Raw genomic sequence first — 23,554 nt, 5'->3', positions numbered from 1 at the left:
AACCCAGAGTGTCCTTATGTGTGCACCTTTAGTGAGAGCACGGTTCCTTCTGAGTTACAGAATACCTCCAGCACCTAGTTTTTCCCATGTATTCTCACATGACAAACTAACAGTATTTTAAACTTGTGTTAAATATTTTTCAGCTATTTTCTTATTTTCTTTAAAAAATACATTTGTATGGTCACCTATGTATTGAGTGCAGATGACAAAATCTTGTTGATACAAAGATGCTGCATGTAATCTGCTTTCACCCATAAAGTGACTTTCCTGCAAACCAGCATCTCAAGCTACACTAATTTATATTTTTAATGCAGCAAAAATCACCTGTCCCTCTCCATCATGGACTTTGAACACACTCCACACAGATTATCAACACTGTGAACACTACTGATGAAGGTTAAAGGTTGGTGGCATGCATTGTAGCTTTCTAGACTTTGAAATGGCATAAATTGGCAGGATGTTTCATGGGAAGCCTTATTATGATGTCAATTTGGAGTATTTGTAAATAGAAAAGATTTTGAGAAGTAAATTTATTATGTATGGTAAAATAATTATGTGTCAGTGAAAGCTATCATACAAACACCTTGGCTCTGCTGAGAAACCTCTATCCTTTGCATGCAGATCTGAGGAAAACATCTGAAGTATGATTTAAATGTCCAAAGACTAAGTAGAAATATAGACAAGACAACTTGGGCAAAGTTAGAGAAGACTTAAACTACAGAGGCAGGAATGAAGTTTTTCTGTTCGTAGGCTGGAGGAAACCATTCATCCCTGCTCCATCAATCATTCACATTTGTGAATAAAGTGCAATAGGCCTGCAGGGACAGTGTAAAAGTCTCTAAAGAAGCAAGACTAGAATTTAGGTGACTGCACAGGTCTACTGATTTCTTGCATCACAGGAACTACATTTTGAAATCTGGCACCTAAAAGAAAGAAAGGTATTCCTAGAAGAGGTGTACCACACCACTTATCCTTGAAGCCTGCTAAGTATGTATGGAAAGGTCAGCTTTCTCTATGATGAAATACATCAGGTAATTAACTTAGAATGAGAAAAGCTTCATTTTGGCTCAGTTTTGGAGCTGGTCACATTGTTTGGGACCTGTGGTTAGGCAATTCCTCATAGCAGGAGCTATGGCAGAGCCACACTACTTACCTCATGACCAGCAGGCAAAAGATTGAAACAGGATTAGAGTCCCATTGTCCACTATAGGAACATGTCTTCGGTGACCCAATTAACAACTCCTCCCTCCAAGTCTCCACCATCTCCCAATATTGCCAACATTAGTGGTCAAGCCTTTAACCCTGAGTCTGTAGGGGACATTTAACATCTGAACTATTATAACAAGCAATATTCCTGCAAACTGATAATAATAGCAGAAGGGAGACAGACACACAGTCCAATCATATGGGCCATTCCATGAGAGGCCAGATTAAAAAGGACCATTTCAGTGTCATTCCACCTATCAGCTAGTTTTCAAATCTTGTACACGGTGAATAAGTATACCACAAACTTTAGTATTAACTTATATTTTGCCTATACTAATGGCAGTTTCCGTCAGTCCTTACCATGTTCTCACATTTTCCATCATTGTGCACTAAAGTAGAAATAGCTCATATTCCACATGAATGAAGAGATTCTGTCCAAACCTAAGAAAACCAATGACTATGAGCTCCTGTACATTTTTGCAAAGCATCCTCTTGCAGTGTATGGAGCCTCATTCCTGACAGAGCAATTAGTATGTATCAGCAGGTATAATTTTGTTTGGATGGGAATATCCTTGAGTAAGAACAGCATGCATTTTTTTGACATGCTAACCTGACAGCTACTTCTATGACCTTTGCTCATCTCTGCATAGTCAACAGTAATACTCGTTCTTTGACTCACAGCACTTCCCTTGATGGTGCTCACTACTGACAGATCTTTACTGTTATATGTCTTTTTCCACTATGGATTTGACATTTAAACAAGTAATTTGACTTGAGGAAGAAAAAATAATTGTAATTTTAAATTATTGTCATTTTGAATCTGTATCTCAGTAGTGAAATGATAGCAAGGCAAAACAAAGCTGTCCAAAAATACTCATGTCTTATATATGTTAGAGAATACCCTGCCCTATAAGGTAAAGTGTGCATGTTAACATGGTTTTGTAGATAGATCCACATGCTTGTATTTATTGTACGTGCATGTCTACACACACATTTCTTCACAGGTATAATGAATATGTATGAAGAAATAGTAGGAAACATTAACAATAGATATACCTAGATTTGGATATGTGGAGATTGCTTGTACACTTATGTTTATTTTGAATTCCTCACCTCAAAATAAAAAAAACATTAAGTACTAATAACTACATTAAAATTTCAATGCACATAAAATTTGCATGAGGATTTTCCTCTTTATATAAGGCATGGTCTGTAGAAGGAAAGCTATGTATTAAATATATGAAACAAAATCACACCAAACCAGCTTGCAGCGTGAGAGGCTGCAGCATGCTGTGGCAGCACACAGGATCTGGAAGAGCCGTCGGTCATGCTCACATCCTTCCTTCCGGCTTCCATGCTTCCTCATTCCGTCTGCTGCCTGCTTCTTTGCAGTCACAGCCAGTAACATGCTTGGGATAGAATCGGAACTCTTTTCAACTGGAGTCTCCCATATGTTCATTATAGAAAATGTGTTTGCATTTTCACTGCAACACACCGCATTTACTGACACTGCCTGACTGTGAATTCTAGCTGGGAGAGAAGAGGGACTGGCAAACGAAGTGAGAGAAAGTTGCTGAAGTAGAACCCCAGCCCAAGAGTTTCAGAGTCTCACAGGACTTTGGAAGTTATTCTGTTTGGCATATTTCTCTCCACAGGATACCAAGGTTTTCAAGAGTTTTTTTTTTTTCCCCCTATAGACTATAATTATAATGCCTATAATTTATAATGCCTATAATTTCATCACTTATAGCAATACTCAAATTCTCTCAACATGGAACACACATGAGAGAAATGTGTCTAATTTTCAGTCCATTAGAATCTGTCTTTAAGGTGATTTTGTCTTTTTCCCAACCACAGATTCTATTTATTCTTATTTTATGGATAGTTATAGATCCAATATCAATGATATGTTTTGATTGAATTCTGTGTTACACAGTTGGGTTGGATGGACACATGAATAGAGCTAGCAAGATAGAGAACACCATTTCATCTTCCTAGTTTTGCCCATTTGTCGAGCCTACTATTGGAGAACAAATGAGGAATGTTTAGCACTCAAAAATTGATTCTCCAACAAAGAGTGAAGTGACAATCCTCATGGGGATAACTGGAATACACAACAAGGAGGGTCCCTTCAGAATGGGGAATGCGGCGACAGGGATGCCCATATATATATATTTGCGAAAATTTTATAAAATCCACAGTTTTATGCTGCTTTCAGTAGACACCTGGTGCTTTGTCCCACCTGTCTTCATAAAGTACATGACCTTTCTAAGGTTTCTAACTTCTAATAATCTGGAATAATCGTCATAGTATGATCAAAACTTTTTTTTTTTTTTTGTCATTGACTACTTGAGAATTTTAGTTGCCCACTATGCTAGTTTGCTAAATCTACCATAACAAAGTACAAGGGTTAAAACAGCAGAAATGCATTCTCATAATTCTGGTTTCAGCAGGATCGTGTTCTTTGGGAACACTTTAGAGAACAATTCTTTCTTGGCTCTTTCTAGTTGCTGATAGTTGATAAAGTCCTTTGCATTTGGTTTACAGGTACATCATTCTAATGATCTTTCCTCTGTGGGAAGGGGGGTGGGCAGTGTTCTGTTTTTACATGGTCTTCTTAAAAGGGTATCAGCCTTTGGATTTAAGCTTGTCTCAAACCATATGCCCTAAGTTTAACTAATTACATATCGAATAATGCTATTTACAAATAAGGTCACATTTGTAGATCCTGGAAGCATATGAGTTTTTTGGAAACTATTAAATCTCCTATCCTCTGGTCTCCACATGCACATGCACGTACAAGCATGTACACATACACAACACAATATAGATAAGATGCAGTGGTAGACTCAAACAGGAGCTCAGAATTTGTGGATTTAGTTTCACTTCTTTTTACTTCTCTGTGAAATCTGGAAACAAGCCACACCAGGCTATTACCATCAGCAGTGCTCTATGTTCCCATTTTCTCTGCCTTTCTTTATGCTGCTTCTTCCATTAGTAATGCATTTCCTCATTATTATCAAAATCCTACTGATTCTTCAATGACTCAACCAAATGTATTCTTCTTCCCCTAGTTTTCTCTTTCCTGCTCAATCTGTCTCAAGGTAAAATTACTTTCACTTTCCTCTACCTGCTTGTATTAAAGCTTTAGTCTTTGACTTCAGTTTCTCTGAGTTTACCTGTGTGGCAAAAAAATTTATTTAGCTTGTTTTAACCCTTGGTAACATGGGATTAATAATTTATACCTTAATGTAAATTGTTTATCATAATGTTAAGCACAAAATTAATCAATACATTTTAATTGTCTTTGGACTCATTTTCTTCTTTTTCCTGTGGCTGTGACCAAATATGCATGATTCACTAGTTTGGGAACTATGGAAGGACAGCGTATGGGTGCTATCTTTCCATGCCACATACCATCAAGTATGTGCTTATCAAATAGATGTGCTCAAGAGCAAATGAATAACTTTTTCAGATTCTGTCTTAATTCTTAATCCTAATATAACAGGTTAACTCTTGATGTTATGGTAGAAATTTTTTTTAGTTTTCACATATTTCAAATGGAATATATGGATTAAACATTTTTGCATCTTAATGCATGTGAGGTAGAATAATTATTGTGATACTAACAGGACTAAATTTTTATTTGCTAGAAAATACTTGAGAGGCACAAATGTGTTATCTCAGTTTCTCATCTTCAGAAGAGCCACAAAATGTTTTTGCTATTTTCCAGGTTTACAGAAATGGAAAGAAACTCAGAAAAGGTAATCCAGCCACAATGTAGAAATCCATGGATAGAATATAGGACAATCTGATTAAATCTTGCCTCTTTGTTGAGCCATTGACCCTCTTTTTTATGACAATGTCATTAAAATATGAAAGCAAGGGGGAATTATCTACTATGATTTCAACACATCATTACAATTAACACATTCATTTTGCTTATAATCTTCTAAACTTCTCCATTAGCCTCTCTATTTCATGGTATTGATTGCATGGTACACACCACTTTGTGACTTACTTATTTCATCATTACAGGTGCTTCTCTATTACACATTAATCTTATAATTACTGGGATCTCTCTCTGGCCTTTCCTTTGTCTTCCTGGGCCTTATAATCTCTATGAAATGCAACTTGAAACAAGAAATAGGATGTAATATAGAAGTGAGGCAGAGTTTATTATAGAATAACATGAGCATTTCTCCAGGGTGAGAGTAGGCAATGACCAAAGCATGAGAAATTATCTAGGGAAATTCTCTCAAGGTGAGAGTGGACAATGGCCAGAGAGAATATTATGCCAGCTTCCATGTTTAGGTAGGCTTCCTACTATTTTCCAAGGTACTTTATTTTTTTTTTTTGATGCAATTGTGAATGGGAGTGATTCTCTGATTGCATCCTCTGTGTGTTCGTTGTTAGCATATATGAAGGCTACTGATTTCTGTGTATTTATTTTGTATCCTGCTACATGGCTGTAGGTTTTGATCAGCTCTAACAGTTTGCTAGTAGAGTCTTTAGGGTCCTTTATATATAGAATCATGTCATCTGCAAATAATGATAACTTGATCTCTTCCTTTCCAATTTGTATCCCTTTTATGTGTGTCTCTTGCCTTATTGCTATGGCTGAGACTTCCAAAACTATATTAAATAAAAGTGGGGACAGTGGACACCCTTGTCTTATTCCTGATTTTAGTGGAAAAGCTTCCAGTTTTTCCCCATTTAGTAATATGTTGGCTGTAGGCTTGTCATAAATAGCCTTTATTATATTGAGACATGTTCCTTCTATTCCCAGTCTCTGTAAGACTTTTATCATGAAGGGATGTTGGATTTTGTCAAATGCTTTCTCTGCATCTAATGGCTTCCTACTATTTTCTAACATCTCCTAGAACAGACAGATTTCCTGAGGGGTAGGTAGTCCAGATGGTTGACAGTTAATTTTGACTATCTTTTTTTCTCTTTTTTTTATTTATTTATTAATTTTTTATTAGTTTTCTATTTAGCAAATGCAGTCAGTTTGGTACCATTATTAGGCTCATCTATGACCTAGCCCCTCCCCATTGGCCCTTCCTTCTTGAGGTATATGGGTCATGCCTTGTGGAGTTAGCCCACAGTTATTGGTATGATAGATGTCTCTGCATATCCTGATCCAACATGTGGCTCTGACTTTCTTTCTGTCCCCTCTTCTGCAAAATTTCCTTGAGCCATGTTGGGTTCATTTTTGTTCTGCTTCAGTGATGAGGTGTTGGGGGCCTCTGAGGCTCTGGCTCTCTGATTTTGTAGGAGTTGATTTTTCTCTGTATTGGTCTTCTTCCCCCTTGTGCTGGTATCTTGTTCATCAGAAAATCAGCACCCTAGCTTATTTTGCTAATTTTCCTTAGTTTCAGCCGGGGCCCTTTTGAGGTATGATGGGGTGACTCTCTCCTTAGGATCTGCATCTATCTGAAAAAGAGAAGCAGAATCTCCAATGGAGAGTAAGTTAGTTCCAGGACAAATGAAATAACTCTTACTTTTTTTTTTTTTAATTAAGAGTTTAATAGGTATAGGCCCTCTTGTAGCCTATGATTGATGGTAGCTTGATACTGGAGAGAGGGTTTATGTTTGGATATGACTCTGACTTGCTTCCCAACTCCAGCTGCTATGGGTCCCCTACCACTGAGGGGATCACTTAGCCAAATCAAGAGCAGTATGTTCCCCACCATGGGTGTGTGCCACTATTGCACTTGTGTGGGCATCACAACGGGTTATTTGTTGCTAAGTAGGTTAGACCATGAGTTGCTTGTACAGATATTGCTTATTTTCCCCAGTCGCCCATGTAGCACCTTCTGGTACTAGATACGCTGACTGTCTGGGAAGGGAGGGGACAATGGTATGGTTTTGTTCTTTACTGAAAAACTTCCTACTAGGTAGTAATCTCCCTGGCAGTTCAGAAATTAATGTTTCTATCCATGGCCATAAGTACCACTCAGATTCCATTTTGTTGATGGAAAATTATGTAACTACAGACTTAAAAGTATTTAAGAAAGAAAAAAGTTAAATAAATAAAAATTGGCACTGTGTACCAGGAGGAAATAGCTTTACTTTTCTTTAAAGGGCCTCAACAAAGCCTTGCTATCTCTACTCTCTCCTCACTCATACAGTACAGTAAATATCATGGATGTACAACTGAGGTATTTTCTTCTCTTTCAGTTCACTGCTTTTACTTGCAAAGTTGTTCTGTTACCTGCGACACAGAAGGTGAGGCCTGAAGCTAATTTTGGGGAGCGGGTTCACTTTCTTCATTGACCCTCAATCCTAATAATTTCTAACCAGCTACCTAGCACCACAACCTGCACCATTTATTACCATATTTCTTTTCACTAAAACATGTGGTCAATTGTCATGTGATTTTTCCTGGGGAAGATCTAGGAAGCATCTACTAACCTCAGAAAAGATATCACTAGGCCAAAGAAATGATTCCAGGTTGACCTTAGCAAATGAATAAGTTTATTGGGTTTTCTTATATGAAAATGAGTGAAGAATTACTTGCAGGAACACAAGTGACTCAAAAGCAGCTTTATCACCCAGAAAGGGTGGCAACCTCAGAAAAACTACATCAATAGAGTCCTGTCCTAATTTAACCTTCCAGATGTTATATAATCTAGTCCCCTCTTCCCACAAGACCATGTGTAGCTGGGGCTGGGGCTGGGAGGCAAGTGTCCTATGAATGGAGGCAAAAAGTTGTGCTCCATGGTGGCCAATGGTCACTCAGGTCCCAGGGAAGTAGCTATAAGAAAAAATATCAATTAAAAAACAACACTTTGTTGTCTTTTTCATATCTCCTGTGTATTGAAATTTTTCCCTTCTGAAAAGGGAAATTTGGAGAAAAAAATCAAAGAACTCATGAAGGAGAATACAGCCACAGGACAGGAAAAGATAGTTCTTCACTATTTGCTTAGAAGGCACGGTTTTCTATCACCTCTTAAACAGTCCTGCATTTTCTGCTCTACAGAAAAACAAAACAAAAAGATAACATTTTTCATACACATACATACATACAGAATTGGGGAAGGAGGGAAAAAGAGGAAGAGAAAGAGAAGGAGAGAAAGAACAAAATTTCCAATAAAACTTTAAAAAAAGCAGGGGACATTGCTCAGTGGTTAAACGTATTCATTTGCAAAGCTTGCAGGCCTAAGTTCAATTTTCCAGCCACCCACATTAAGTTGGATGAGCTTTCATTTGCAGGAGCAAGAGACCCTGGCATACATGCATGCATGTGTACACACACACACACAAATAAATTTAAAGATGAAAAGAAACCTATAAAATAGTAAATAATACATTTATTTAGTTTTGTTCTGAAATTAAAAAAATGCATAAAAGTTATTAGACTTCCCCCCAAAAGCCCCTCCCCCCTTTTAAAAATTTGTTTGAGGTTGGGTCTCATTCCAGCACAGGCTGAACTGAAATTCCCTATGTAGTCTCAGAGGTGGCCTCAAACTCATGGAAATTCTCTTACCTCTGCCTTTCGAGTGCAGAGATTAAATGCGTACACTGCCATACCCAGCCCAACAAACCATTTTATTTTTATAGATAATTTATTGAATAATTACTTCGTGACTTATATTCACTGCTATAGAGAAAAATCAGGATGACTGTGTTTTTAATTTTTTTCTTGATCCATACTAAGCGTGTGAACTGAAGTTCTGCACCCCCATCCCTCTGCTACCCAAGAAGTCACAGCAGTGTTAAAGATTAGAATGTCCATGATTATGGAGAGCTGCAGTCAAATTACCTTGGGCTATATTTTAGCCCCTGTAATAGCCATTTATTGTCAATCTCTGTGTTTTACCTATCATTCACCCTTGTGAATATAAGGTAAATCCTCTTGGAATACACAAACTTGCCCCTAGTTTCCACAAACCCAAATCCTAAATATGTCATCAGATAACATGTGAAGTCTGTAGCAGAGATTTCCCCACTTAGCTGTAATCCTCTTGCCTTATGCTCCCACCAATGTATCTTAAAAAATATCTTGATTTATTAGTTTTTTGTTTGGTTATTATGATAACTTAATTAAGTCTCTTATGTTTGTACATGGCATTTGGGGCAACCAAAGTCCATGTTCCTGGGCCATGATCACTCATACATATTTGGCTCCAGAATAAAGCATCTCTTTGTCCCTTTGAGGTGAGCTGCAGAGGTGAGGGCAGGATCAGTTCTAGACAGATAGATAAACTCTCTCTAGACAGCAATTTGATCAGGCCATGTCAGCAATGGAGACTGACATGAACAGAAACCCCAGCAACAGACAAGTAGTGTGCTCTGCCTGTTGATCCCTTGATCTACACACCCCTGGTCAGATGACAGATTGGGAAGAACAGTTGCCTTTGACTGTTAGGTGTCCTCCTCTAATCCATATGTGGGTGTTGCAAGCTTCCTTAGTCTAGCATGTCTACTAAGTTTTTGGCCTAGATTTTCTAATATGGATTTAATATTCTCAAATTATCATGTTACCACTTTAGCTTGGTAAGTTTATAGGCAATACCCTTTTAGTTTGAGGAATAAGTAATTCATCAGTCTGTGTCTCTTGGGTGGTGTTAGGCAGGTGGTAGTATGTACATGTAATAACTTGCTCATGATATTATGGAAATAGAGTGGTAATATGCTCAAATAAAAGCCCATATTCAGTTTTTCTATTGATAAGGATGCTAGTGGGATAGCCTGGTCAGTGAGTCAAAACCATGAATGTAAAGGAGATTTCAGGGTATCATTTTCCTCAAGTAATGCCTTGTGCATAGTTTCTGTTGTTTTCTTCTACTTGCCTGGAATCAGATATAAGACAAGCTGAGATAGTAATTGCACTCAGATGATTCTGACAGTGAAAGCCGCTCTAGGAGGAATAGATAACAGATTGAGGGTGAGTGAGCATGTTGCGTGGGGCTAGTAAACCAGCCATGAGCTAGACCCTTTTCACTCTGGAAGGAACAACTCTTGGTTGACAAATCCACTGAAGTTAAATGTTGAAGAATGTGTTCCCTGTTTGGTATTTACATTTCAAACATCACTGTGTCACTTCAAGATGAATAGATTTCCTTCAATGTCTATGGTTAAAGTTTTTAATAATTAAAGAGAGATGGAAAATGCTCAGTAAGCCAATAGTTATTAGCAAACATGCCAAATATAAGAATAAAAATAAGAGTAGGAAAATGTATGATCATGTCATTGCCACATAGATGGTCCTGCAAAAGGTGTTTTAAACATCTACATTGTCAGACACAGCAGTGTTGGGCATCACTGAAGGACAGAGAACTGCTTCCTATAAAAACTTATGTATCTCTCATGGTTCTGTCACCAACAACCTTTACTGTGGCAATTCAGGTAGCTTTTCTACAACTCAGTTTCCTCATCTGTGAAGCAGAAAATGAAGGTAGTGGGATCCTGAGTTTCTTAAATGCTTTAACATCCCACACATGGATGAGAGAATTTCTTCCAGGAGGCAGGATTCACAGCCTGATTTTATTTGATGCTTGGCCTTTGGGGCTTTGCTAGCTGAAATCTTCAGATTACATTTTTGGCAGTGGTGCCTCTTAAACATCTACTTGCAGCTAGCTCTGACAGCATTCCTTCTGCTGCGGATCCTACCCTTTTAGAACACTCGACTGATTCAGCATTGCATAAGGCACCTCTGTAACTTTCAAGTAGAAAGGATTTCGAGGAAGTTACATTTAGTACCTATCTACTCTTTAAAAGGTTCTGGGAAACCTTTTTCAATGATCTAAGAAAGCAAGGAGGATTCATACATTTTAATATTGCTACATGTATGCCTTTGAAAATACCCATCTCATTTCTTTAGTTCTATTTACTATTAAACATTATTGGAAATTCTACCTCATTCCATTTGCTCTTTAAAAATATATATATACTCTAAGAGACTTTCCAATTCTGAGAACTCTTGGCTAAATACTGGTGCTATTTTCAACTCATAGTAACTGGCAACCTCACATTTTACAAAGTTCAAGAGGAGCAGAAACTCAGCTTCCAAATCTACCACTCTGTCAACATGCTTGATAGAACAGGAAGAAGACATGGAAGGCAAATATTTGGAACCCAAGTTCTCCCTCATGGATAGCAGAATCAAATGAAGACTGCCCTCTCATCTCATCTTTCAGATGGTTCTATCATAGATTAGGTATCTAATCTTGTCTCTTTCAATAAATTTTCTTTTAAACTTTTGCTCTTAGGACAGGTGCAATTTGTAATACTGTTACTATCAAAAGTTGTGCATTTTATCTCATCATATGCCTACAAACAATGAGTTCAAGGAAGCAGCATTGTCTAAGTGGTAACAGTAGGAGGATAGGGGCTGATGAGACAGCTCAGTGGTTAAAGGCCCTTGCTTGCAAAATCTATAGGCTTGGGGTGCGATTCCCCAGTATTCACATAGAGCCAGATATACAAAGTGATGGAAACACATGCATCTGGAGTTTGCAGTGACAGAAGACTCTGGTATGCTCATGTTCTTTCTCTCTGTCTCTGTCTCTCTTTCAAATAAATAAAAGTATTTTAGAAAAAAGTGTGGTTGAAGGAAAAAGTGACCTGTTAGGTTACATCATCACTCACTGTGGTGATTAAAAGGAAAATGTTCTCCATATGTAATGGAGTTCCAGGAGTTCAGGAAGAGATTTTAAACTTCAAACACTGAGTTGTGTCTGTTTTTACAAGAGAATTGGGATAAATCAAGACTGAGAAGGATAGTTACTCACATCACATCTTTATTCAGAATATCAGGTATACAAGGAAGAGTTTGCAAACTGAGGAAGGAGAGTAGATACACCCACATGACCCAGGAGCCCATGAGGGTGTGGGGCACGGATCTGTGAGAAAATGAAAATGTGAAAGAAGATTTTAGATTTAGAGTGGAAAAGAAAATTACAGAGAGTTCCTGTCATGTGGAAGGCAAGAAGGAGTGAAAGTAGGGGGTCAGGTCTTCTCCACATCTTAGCCCAGCTGTGAAGAGAAAAGGTAGAGTGCTTACCCGAACAGAGACCTGGAAATTCAGGACAGGGGCAAAGCCAGAGGAGGACTTACCACCTGCTAAGGATCTCTATATAATCTCATTGTGGTTGGCTGTACCTTCAGGCTCAGCTGAGCCTCAGAGAGGGATAATTGATCTGGGCTAGAGGCTGGCTTAAGAAGAGACCAGCCATGATGCCAAATTTAGGGCCTAGCTTAAACAACCAGAATTCCAGGATAAAATTTAAATGTTAATATTAGGAAAGGGGACTCCTTTCCAGAGAGGGAAAAAGAGATTCTTTTCTGATTTCTAGCAAAGTGGAGACTGCAAATATAGGCCCAAAGACATTCCTGTTATTTGTTTTCCAGGACTAGTCACTCTAACTTCCTCACATAGCCTCAAATGCTTATAGTTAGGCCTCATTCTTTTTTTTTTTTAATTTTTATTAACATTTTCCATGATTATAAAATATATCCCATGGTAATTCCCTCCCCCCCACACACACTTTTAGGCCACTTTCTTAACCTCTAATTGGTGGAGCCTTTGGAAGGTGGAACGTTGCTGGAGGAGTTGGCTCACTGGGGCCAGACCTTGAAGTGTGTAAGTCCAGCCCACTTGGTGTTCAGAGAGAACACAGTGGGCTGCTTCCTTGTTGCTGCTGATGCTTTTCCTGCCATAAAGAGGTTTTCCCTTGTGACTCAAGCCCACATTTACCCTGTCTGGCCAATAATAGCTTTTGGTTGGGTCCCAGCAATGAGAAAGTAACTATTACACCCATTCTAGATTAAGTCTTATTTTGTAGGGCTATAAAATAGAATTGACATCTCTATTTAAAAGGTAGATTGTGTGGGCTGGAGAGATGGCTTAGCAGTTAAGCACTTGCCTGTGAAGCCAAAGGACTCCGGTTCGAGGCTTGATTCCCCAGGACCCACATTAGCCAGATGCACAAGGGGGCGCACACATCTGGAGTTCGTTTGCAGTGGCTGGAATCCTTGGCATGCTCATTCTCTCTCTCTCTCTCTCTGTCTCTTTCTCTATATGTCACTCTCAAATAAATAAATAAAAAATAAACAAATTTTTTTTAAAGGTAGATTGTGATTCTGATATAAAATAACACAGACAGAGCCTTAGTTCCCATTGGTATGTGGTCAATATTTTACTACATCTCTATATGTTAGTAGTAATTATCATTGTCATGATTGCTTGAAGTAGTAATAATACCCACAGCACTATAATTTTAGAAAGCAGTTATTTGTGGTGCCCACATTAAGTATTGTCTCTGCCATAGCATATACTAGGTAAACTTGTACATATTTTTTAATTTCTTTAGTGCTAAGAGTTCAATCCAGGGCATCACTCCTGGTAGGCAAGTGCTTTACCATTGAGGAACACTTAAGGTCACAATAAATTTAAATATTTTATTGGTTTTTCTAAACTTGTCTACCTAGAATATTTGAAAACAAGGGTAAGGTTTAGATTTCATTGTTTTTCCCATGTGTGTTGCAGTAACTAATGCATAAACATTCATTGAAAAGAATTATGTTTAGGTAACAAATAGCAGAAGTAATGATATGTTAAGGAGAGACATTTGTTCCTCTGTTTTGGCCATCAGACTATTGAGACAATGGATCCTGATAAACTGGAATTTCCCCAGGAATTTGAAGCTGAGAGGGAAAAAAACAGGTTGAATCAAGCCTGGTGCCAGACAGAGGAGGGACTTGTTTCCCAGGAATTGATTTCACACAGTTCTGACAACTTGTCAGACCACCTTCATGGAGAGCCTGGAGCCAAGAAAACTCACCAGGCCTGCTTAGTTGTGCCTACTTCTTACTTTTAAACCTGAACTTCATGTCAGGACTTGGAGCATGGACATGGAGATGTGTCACTGGAATCTTTATCTCTCCACATTGAAAAAATAATTTTTCTCTGTTTTGTTTTTTTCATTGTTACTTTTCTATGTAATTGGCCTACTAAGGATTGTGGTCACACCTAGTTCATTAGGGCTGTCAAGACCTAGACCATACTCTAATAATGCAGTAACAGAAGAATGCTCTGGCATTCATTCACCTGTATTTTTACTATAAATTAATTTTTTAGGAACTTTTTTCTTTTTATTTTACTTTTAATTATTTATTTGAGAGTGATAGAGAATGGGTACACCAGGGCCTCTGGCTACTGCAAATGAACTCCAGATGCATGCACCACCTTGTGCGTCTGGCTTACATGGGTACTGGGGCATCAATCCTCAAACCAGGGTCCTTAGGCTTCACAGGCAAGTGCTTAACCACTAAGCCATCTCTCTAGCCCTATACACCAGTTTTTAAAAGCTAAATCCTAATATAACAAAATGTGAAATGGAACTCTTTTTTGGTCTTGGTGCTGAAGTAAATTATCTAGGCTAGGACAACCTCTACTTCTGATAGAAACTGAAAACTCCAAACACAACATTAGAGTGCTTATTAAAAGCACCAGTTGTGTGACCACTGCTGGTTACTCCTCCAAGTTTCCATATAAGACACAGCGAATTTGGGAAAATAGAGAAGTAAGACATTCATATGGGACATTCCTTTCTCTCCCAGGAAAGGAAGTGGTAAGAACAGAGACACTTATTCACCTACTCTGGTGTGATTCTAGGATAAAGAATATAATAAAAAGAAAAACAATAACATAAAACAGATTATCCCTTACAGGCCCAGTGAACCTCCTCTCATTTAGCCAATAAAAAGCTAATCATGTTGGGTGTTCTGCTGCCTTTACTGGCTTCTGCACGAGGTCTCCCATGAAGAAGGACACACCCCTCCAAGTGAGCCATGATGTGAAAAGCAGAAGAATTTCTTACAGAGATGATTACATCATGAAGCTAAAATGGTATCTATATTCTAATGATTTCAATTTAAACAGCGTTTCTTCTGTCCTGTGCACAAGAAAGAGGGGAAATGACAGTGGAGATAAACTGAAGAGTAAATGAAATAAGAGATGGTAGGAGCAAGTTTCATAATAATTTCTAACAACTCGATGTTTTCTCATGGGCCAAAGAGCCCATAATATTGCAGACTGTCATACTGTCAAGTCTTTGAAACCATTAAAGAAATAGGCACACAAACCATAAGAAATGAGACAGAGGAGATTTATTGAGGAAAAGCTCCATGGTATCAGGGCAAGAAGATTGTCAGCTGATGGCTAAAAGAAAGGAAATGTAATCAAAAGTTATGCTCAAGTGAGGGTCTGTGAGTAACTGCCCAAGGTGGCATTAGTCCATTATCTTGTCAAAAGGATAACTATTTATCTCGCCTCATTAGCATGTCTTTATGTAGTTTCTTGACCAGATGAGTGGATAGATGGGCTCTGTTGCATTAACTCATTAACTCTTAGGTGAGGGAATTATAGTACTGATACCTTGTTCCTTGTCCCTTTCATGTTAGAGTGACTGGAGGATGTGAAGGAGAAACAGGAGCAAGGCAGTTGTTTTTATAGGCAGTCACTTAGGGGAGGGCTCAAAGGAGAAACCAAAAACTGTCATCCTGCTAGCCCTGGCAGAACTGGAATTCAGCATCTGATCCAGTCTCATTTCTCAGTGACAGCATCTCCTACTGCTTCCCCAATCTAGCACATTGCCTTTGTGGCCTCTGAGTTCAGACTAATCAACTCTCTTCCATTCTCACTTGAGACTTGTGCTAAAGACCACACAATAAGCTATGAAAGAAGCTTACCAGGTGGGCAAAGTTTTCTTCTTGGCGGTTCATGTCTCCTAACATTTGAGCCTTTAGGTCCCTGTTCTAGTAAGCCCTCCCCCAGTCAAGGCTGGCTGGGATGAGGAAGGAGCTCTTTTTCATTTTGATACTCTTTTCTTAGCTGGGGGACCAATAATGATCCCCCAGCTTCCTTCTCTTTTGTTAATGTAAAGGCCAAAGACTTACATTCTTTTGCTCCACTTCTTGTGTCTGTTTCCTTTAAGCTGTAGCCCCTTTTCAAATTTTCAGTGAAATCCACTTCACCAGCCTTTCCCTAGATGCTAATTTTCAAGTGAACCTTTCTGGAGCGTTTCGTAAATTCTTTGTTGGAAGGGGCAAGGATCTAAAAGTTGGGATTCACAGGATGGTAGGAGAAACTCCCTGCTTTCCCATGTCCACCCATAATCCCATAACAATGGGATAAGATTCTTCTTTGTCTATCATTTGGTGACCTCCAAGTCTGCTAATGTCTGCAAACCTATACGAGGAAGTAGTCCACTTTAAGCCATTGTGCTGATGCTCCAGTGTAGGGGACTCCAGCAGTAACAGTTCAGTGTAGGGACATTGAGCTAAAGAGGAAACTGTAAAATATCTCCTCAAAGAGTACTGAGGCAGGGCTGGAGAGATGGCTTAGCGGTTAAGTGCTTGCCTGTGAAGCTTAAGGACCCCGGTTCGAGGCTCGGTTCCTCAGGTCCCACGTTAGCCAGATGCACAAGGGGGCGCACGCATCTGGAGTTCGTTTGCAGAGGCTGGAAGCCCTGGCGCGCCCATTCTCTCTCTCTCCCTCTATCTGTCTTTCTCTCTGTGTCTGTCGCTCTCAAATAAATAAATAAAATAAAAATTTAAAAAAAAAAAGAGTACTGAGGCAGGAGAATAGGGCAGAAAGTAAATTCTGGAAGGCATTACGGAAAACTTTACAAAATGATCCTATGGAAAAAAGTTGTCAAAGGTTAAACACACCCCTCAAGGTAGACTAAAATCAACTCACCCCACTGGCACCAGTACACAGTCTAAGTGTACTTATGGCTCATTATAATGCTAAAGTCACACACCCATAGTGGAATTTTAAGGTATTAATGAGATATGAGACAGGAAGTTAATATGTAAAACTATGTGCAACAAAATGGTACACAGACAATAGGAAATAGCTAGGCATGTTAGGATAATAGGGCACTGAAAATGAGCAGTTTATTTATTTATATTTTTCCTTTTGGCTGACCTTTGGTGGGTCATCAATTACTCTGGCAGAAATCTTTCATGCTTTTAGGAAACCTTGTAGGTCTCTCTGATCAAAAGCTCATTGTGGATGATAGTCACCTACTGGTACTGGGAGTTACAGGTCAGTACCTACTAAGAGAAGGAAGAAAAAGATGACTAATGTAAAAGAGTTAAAGGAGAGAAAGAGAGAGGGGGGGGGGAAGCAGTAGAAGATTAAGGTCAGTCTTCATCATACCCTCTCCAGTGCCTTGTGGCTCTAGTGCCTTGTGGTTCTCTCTAAGGGCCTGGTGAAGGTTCAGCCATTTGGTCTGCCTTTTATGATGTAGAATTTTGTGGTACCATTGCCATTTGGGTCTAGATTTCTGTCCCTTACCCCTTCCCCCCACCCACTCTCCACCCACCCTATTGTCTACAGCGCCTAACCTGAATCTACCCAAGATGCCGACATACACAGCAAGCATCTCGAGGACTAGATAGTACAAGATGAGTTCTAGTCAATAGAATCTATTTGAACTTTAGTTTCTGTAGTAATACATATTTTTCTTAGTGTTGTTATGCATGTTATATTTTATCAATTACAGAAGACAAGCATAGTCATTGTAGACAATGTGGGTAGTGTGGCAAAGTATTTGTCTTTTCAATTTTTTTCCTAGAAAGAACATTTTGAAGAATCAGAATTATTTATGTCATTCTATATATTGATTTTTTTAAATCAATCCTGTATAAGCTGAAGTTCCCAGAAAATGCTGCATCTGCCTTAGATATGGCAGAATAGACTGGTAGATCTCCTGAAAATATGGGATATTGCAGGATAAGAGCCAAATTACCTTGGGTTACCTGGGACTCCTTAATAGCTATTTATTGCCCTTAACTGCTATTTATTGTCTGACCTAGCACTCTGGTAACTATACATTGACCTTTTTAGTGATCATTTTTGGAATTTAAGAACAGAACCCCAGCTTCCATTAATCCAAAGTCTAAGAATGTCATCAGATAGCATCTGAAGCCTATGATGGAGATTTCCCCACCCCTACTTTTCTGTAACCTATATACTGATGGTTAGCCAGGGCCATTAGCCACTGCAAATGAACTTCAGATGTAGGTGCTACCTTGTGCATCTGACTTATGTAGGTACTAGACAATTGAACTTGGGTCCTTAGGCTCACAGGCAAGTACTTTAACTGCTGAGCCCTTGCTACAACCCTGGAAAGTTCTTTAGTTTATGACTATCTTTTGTTCTGTAACTATGAAGACTTCATTAAACTATTAATACACTTGAACATAGAGTTTGGCGTAACCTAAATCTGTGCTCCCAGGCTGTAGTCACTTATATTTTGTTCCGGAATAAAATACTTATTTCTCTTTGAAGTGAGAACTGTCTTTTGCGCATAATAGAATTTTTGGATTAATTTGAAAAAGTTGAGTACCTGAGTCATAGGCAATCAAAAGAGGAGCTATAATTTATTAATAAGAACTAATAGAAACATAATCTCAAACCTATTTATCTTAACTTCAAAAGAACAATGAAAAATGTATGTACATAGTTGATAGAAATATAAGAAACCAAACACCTATGTAGACATTACATAAATTTGGAACTAAAAGCATTACTAATTTTTTGGAAGTTCTTCTGGGCATGTTCCCAGTGTTACCTCATTCTTCTATCTGCAAACTCTAGCTTTATGTAATTTCATCTTCAAGCATGGTATGGATACACATTAGGAGCAAGGTGGTTTTGTTAATAGGCAGTCAGCTAAGGACAGGCCCAAAGAAACATAGATCCTACTCTGTCCTGATGTGACTAGAACTCTAATCTGAATCAGTCTCATCCAAGATGGCTGTAAGTAGCAGCAACTTCCTGATCCCTCCTTAACTTTTCCCTGGCTTAGTAGCCACTGGTGTACCCCAGAAGTACCTCAGTAGGGGAGAATTTTTTTGGACATCTATTTATTAGTTGTTAAGTAGAAAAGTTTTCTTAACATCAAGATTATAGGGAAATTCATTGAGGTTTTCTGGTAGCACTTTTATACTTCTGTTTTCTGTATTTAAAGTTTTGATAACTATTAGTTTATTCTGTTGTATGGTATGAGGTGCAGGATTAGCCTTAATTCTTTTCAGTAGATTGAGATAGTACACTCATCACTGCTAAATAGAACTGGTTCATTTCTATATTCTCTTCCATGCTTATTGTTATCATTTTTTCCACACATATATCAATAACATTCATTTAGTGATAGGACATTATAGTATTTTTTAGTAACTGACATGGTTCATTTCTCTCATGGTTCCCTCATTTTTTTTTTTTAGTATCTTTTAAAGAATTTTTTCACATTTATTCTCCATAGAAATTTTATATCAAATTTGTCTTATTATAAAATGAAACAAATATCTGTGTTGCACCATGATGATACTAAACATACAGGAAACCTACAGGAAGTTGTTCTCACTGCCCCACACAAAATAAACAAAATGAAAGGTAAGTCTTGTGTTCATTAAGAGATAGTTCTGTGTCTTTCAAAGATATTTTGAAGATTATCTCTGACAGCTTGTGTCTATTTCATGTTAACTTTCTTTATAAGGGTTATGTCACTATCTGTTATTTTTCATCCATTATATCTTCTAATTGATGGTCGTTTGACCATGCTAATGTCATTAGTTATTTTTGTTTATTTTATATCATTTTGTAATTTGCTTATTGTTTATGCTAATTTTCTTACTTATTCTGAGAGACTTTCCACACATTTTGTATTATGTACAAATATAGAGACTTTTAAAAATTTCTCATAATTTAAATGGTTTTTATATCAGTTATGGTGGCTAGTACCCTTATCTTTTTCTTGACTTTAAGAAAAATATAATTTTTCTGTTTCCTCATTAAATTAAATGCTGGCTTTAGAATTGTTAAAATTGGCATACACACATATAATCTGTAAACCAAACTTAGATGTATATCATTGCAAAAAAGTTAAATGAAATATTATCACATAGAATCCAAAAGTACAGTGAAAAATAATGCACTGTGAACACGTAGATTTTTAAAATAAATGTAGGAATGTTTCAGATACAGAAATTCCTATAGCTATACTTCAGTCTAAAAAAGAAAGCATATAATTATCTTTCAGCTCTTTTGCTGAAGTAAACAATGATTGTATGTCATTGTTTTAAAGTACTGGGTGATGCCATCAAACATTTTCTATCATTATCATACCCAGAACCATGAGTCCAAGGCAGGAGTAAAAGTATTTACTGAAAATAAAGTTTTTTTCTGTTTTGTTTGTTTTTTCATATATATGCATGGTATGTGCATATGCTTTGCATGTTCATGCATATGTTTATATGTGTGTGTATGGATGTTAATGTGCATTTATGTAGAGGTCATAGGTCAATAGTGAGTGTCTTACTAAAACACTATTCTTACTCTTTGAGGCAAGGCCCTTCCCTGATTGAGAAATTAACAATTCAGCTAGACAAGCAAGAGGACATACCCTGAGAATCCTCCTATCTCTGCCTCCCTTGCTATGGCATTACACGTGAATTGCACTACACCTGCCATTTATGTGGGTTTAGGAGATGTGAACTCAAGTCCTCATGCTAGTGTGGCAAGAACTTTAACAACTGTGCCATATTCTCATCCCTTGCAATAAAAGTTTTTAATTAAGGGCTGGAGAGATGGCTTAGTGTTAAGTCACTTGCCTGCAAAGCCAAAGGACCCAGGTTTGACTCCCCAGGACCCAGATAAGCCAGATGCATAATGTTATGCATGTATCTGAAGTTCATTTGCAATGGCTGGAGACCCTGCTGTGCCCATTCATACCCTCTCTCTGTCTCTCTGCCTGTTTCTCTATCTCTCAAATAAAAATTTTAAAAATGTTTAAAGTTTTAATTTAAAAAATACACCATGGACAAAATCACAGTAGGTAAAATTTATAAAATTTCAGAGAAAGACAATCATACTAATGATAGCTCATCTTAATTGTCAACCTGACAGCATTTAGAATCACCAAAGAGACAGATCTCTGGACATGTCAGAAGGAGTTATACATTTGATAGACTGAGGTGGGAGTCCTAGCCTGAATGTTGGCAGTGCCATCCCATAGACTGGGGTCCCGGGGTACAGATAAAGGAAACAACTAGCTCTGTGGCAGTCTTCATCACTCTCTGCTTGTTGAATGTGAACTGGATATGACCAGTTGCCTAATGCCCCTGCTGCCATGACTTCCCTCCTTGGACCATGCCCTTTGAACTGTTTCCTACACTAAACCTTCCTTCTTTCTATTGCTTTTGTCAGGTCTTTGCTACAGCTGGAAGGAAATTAATGAAGGCTGAATTCCTGAGAGGGAAATGTTTTATCAGGTAAGATAACTTGCTTGTGTGGAGTTGTATTTGAATACAGTTTAAAGAAGTAACTCCTTATCTTATTAGGTAGCTTCTTAGATTTGTCATTTGGAGTGAAGGGCCCTTGTCCATTAAGAATTAGGCTCTAATTATTTATACAGGGTATCACAAGTCTCTTTGTCAGGCTCTAAGCAGCTAGGATATAATTGTTATAATAGATGGATACTTTTTATTTTGTCCTTTTGTCTCTACAAACATGAAATTTTAGTCTGAAAAATAAGGATTTGTTTCAGTCATGGACTGGCTATGAATCAGAACAACCCCATTTGAGCAAGAATAAAATTAGACTTACTGTGAAACAAAGGTTTACTTCTACCATCCACAAAGCTGAGCACTGATTTACAGATTCAACAGGAGTTTCTACCTCTATTAATCTTTCTGGAAACTTGAGTTTGCACAGCCTGGAGAGTACTGTGTAACTGTGCCATTCAATGCAGAGACATGGTTCATATACTGTTATTTCTTTAGATTATTTTTTATTCTTTCATACATGTATACAATGCAATTTTATCCCATTCACTCCAATCACTCTTTTCCTTCCCCTCCACCTAAAACTTTTCTTCTTCCCATTAAATTCTCATTGTGCTTCCATGTCTTACTTTTCTTAAACTTTGAATGGGAGGGTATTTGCTAAAAAATGGCAGTCCTCCAATGGCTACATCACTAAAAGAAATGACCCTCCTCTCCCAGCAATCATCAGTGTCCAGTATCTACTCTGAGAGGTATGGAGTTTCATGAACCCCTGTCTAATCTATGATGAAATATTGCCAGGCTCATTTTTGGGCAAGAAACCACATCTTTTATGTGTTCATGAATATAGCAGGTTTGTTGTATCCAGAAGAGAGCATTCTGCAAAACCACTTCCCATCCTTTTACATTCTTTTGGACCCCTCTTCCACATGGTTCCTAGAACCTTAGAGAATGTTGTTTAGCTTTTAGATTTAGTGAGCACATATTAGTCACTTATTTTTGATAATGTTGCCATGTATGCATCTCTGGAATCATCTCTATCCTTTGCATAGACACTTCTGTGTTCAAGGCTGTTGGCAGTACCAATATATGGGAAAAATAGATGTTTAGATGGCAGGTTGTCATGCAGTCCGATTAGCATAATTACAGTTTGCCTGCCTCCCCCACCAGTCCTCAGCCTCAGTGCTTAAGCCGCTAGACACAGACTTTGAGCTAGATTTATAGTACCAGGTTTGATTCCCTCTATGGAACAGACTTCAAATTCAATTGGAGAACAATTGGTTACTCCCATAATTCTCCCAATTATGGGTTACTCCCATAATTCTGGTGCCATTATTGCACCAGTGGACCCCACTGCCTTGCAGATCACTTATAAAGTACACAAGGTCCATAGCCAGGAGGGCTTGTTGATGACTTTTCCCCCAAGAAGCATACATAGCAGCTTCTGACATGAAGAAAGCTACCCAGGAGAGGGGAAGTTTCCAGGTAAGTTCCAGCTCATTTTCATTTTTCTTTTTTTTTTTTCTTCCTTCCTTCCTTCCTTCCTTTCTTTTTTCTCTTCTTTTTTCTTTTTGAGGTAAGGATTCACTCTAGATCAGCCTGACCTAGAATTCACTTGGTAGACTCAAGGTGGCCTTGAACTCATGGTGATCCTCCTACTTCTGCCTCCCAATTGCTGGGATTAAAGATGTGCACCACCACACCCAGATCCAGCTTGTTTTCTTTATGTTCTGCAACCAAAATATGTGATATCTTTGCAATAGGCACTTCCATCTAGCTTTGATAGACAACTGAGGGCACTGGTAATAACCAATACTGTTTTAGGGGCCTCTGTGGTTTCCTGACCAACAACTCACTGGAAGGTATCTCATCCCTGGCACTAGGATTTTCTGTTAATAGCCCATGATTTAACAAGTAGTAGGTTTCCATAGGGCTTACTGATGTGAGGCAAGGTGAAGGACACCCCCACTATGCAACACCCACAATCTGCAGCAGGGGGAGAAGGGTGACAGGGAAAAGGCTAACGATGGTACCATATGTATAC

The sequence above is a fragment of the Jaculus jaculus genome, chromosome 1 (genome assembly GCF_020740685.1).
Source record: "Jaculus jaculus isolate mJacJac1 chromosome 1, mJacJac1.mat.Y.cur, whole genome shotgun sequence".
In the NCBI taxonomy this organism is placed as follows: Eukaryota; Metazoa; Chordata; class Mammalia; order Rodentia; family Dipodidae; genus Jaculus; species Jaculus jaculus.
This window is presented reverse-complemented; position numbering follows the sequence as displayed.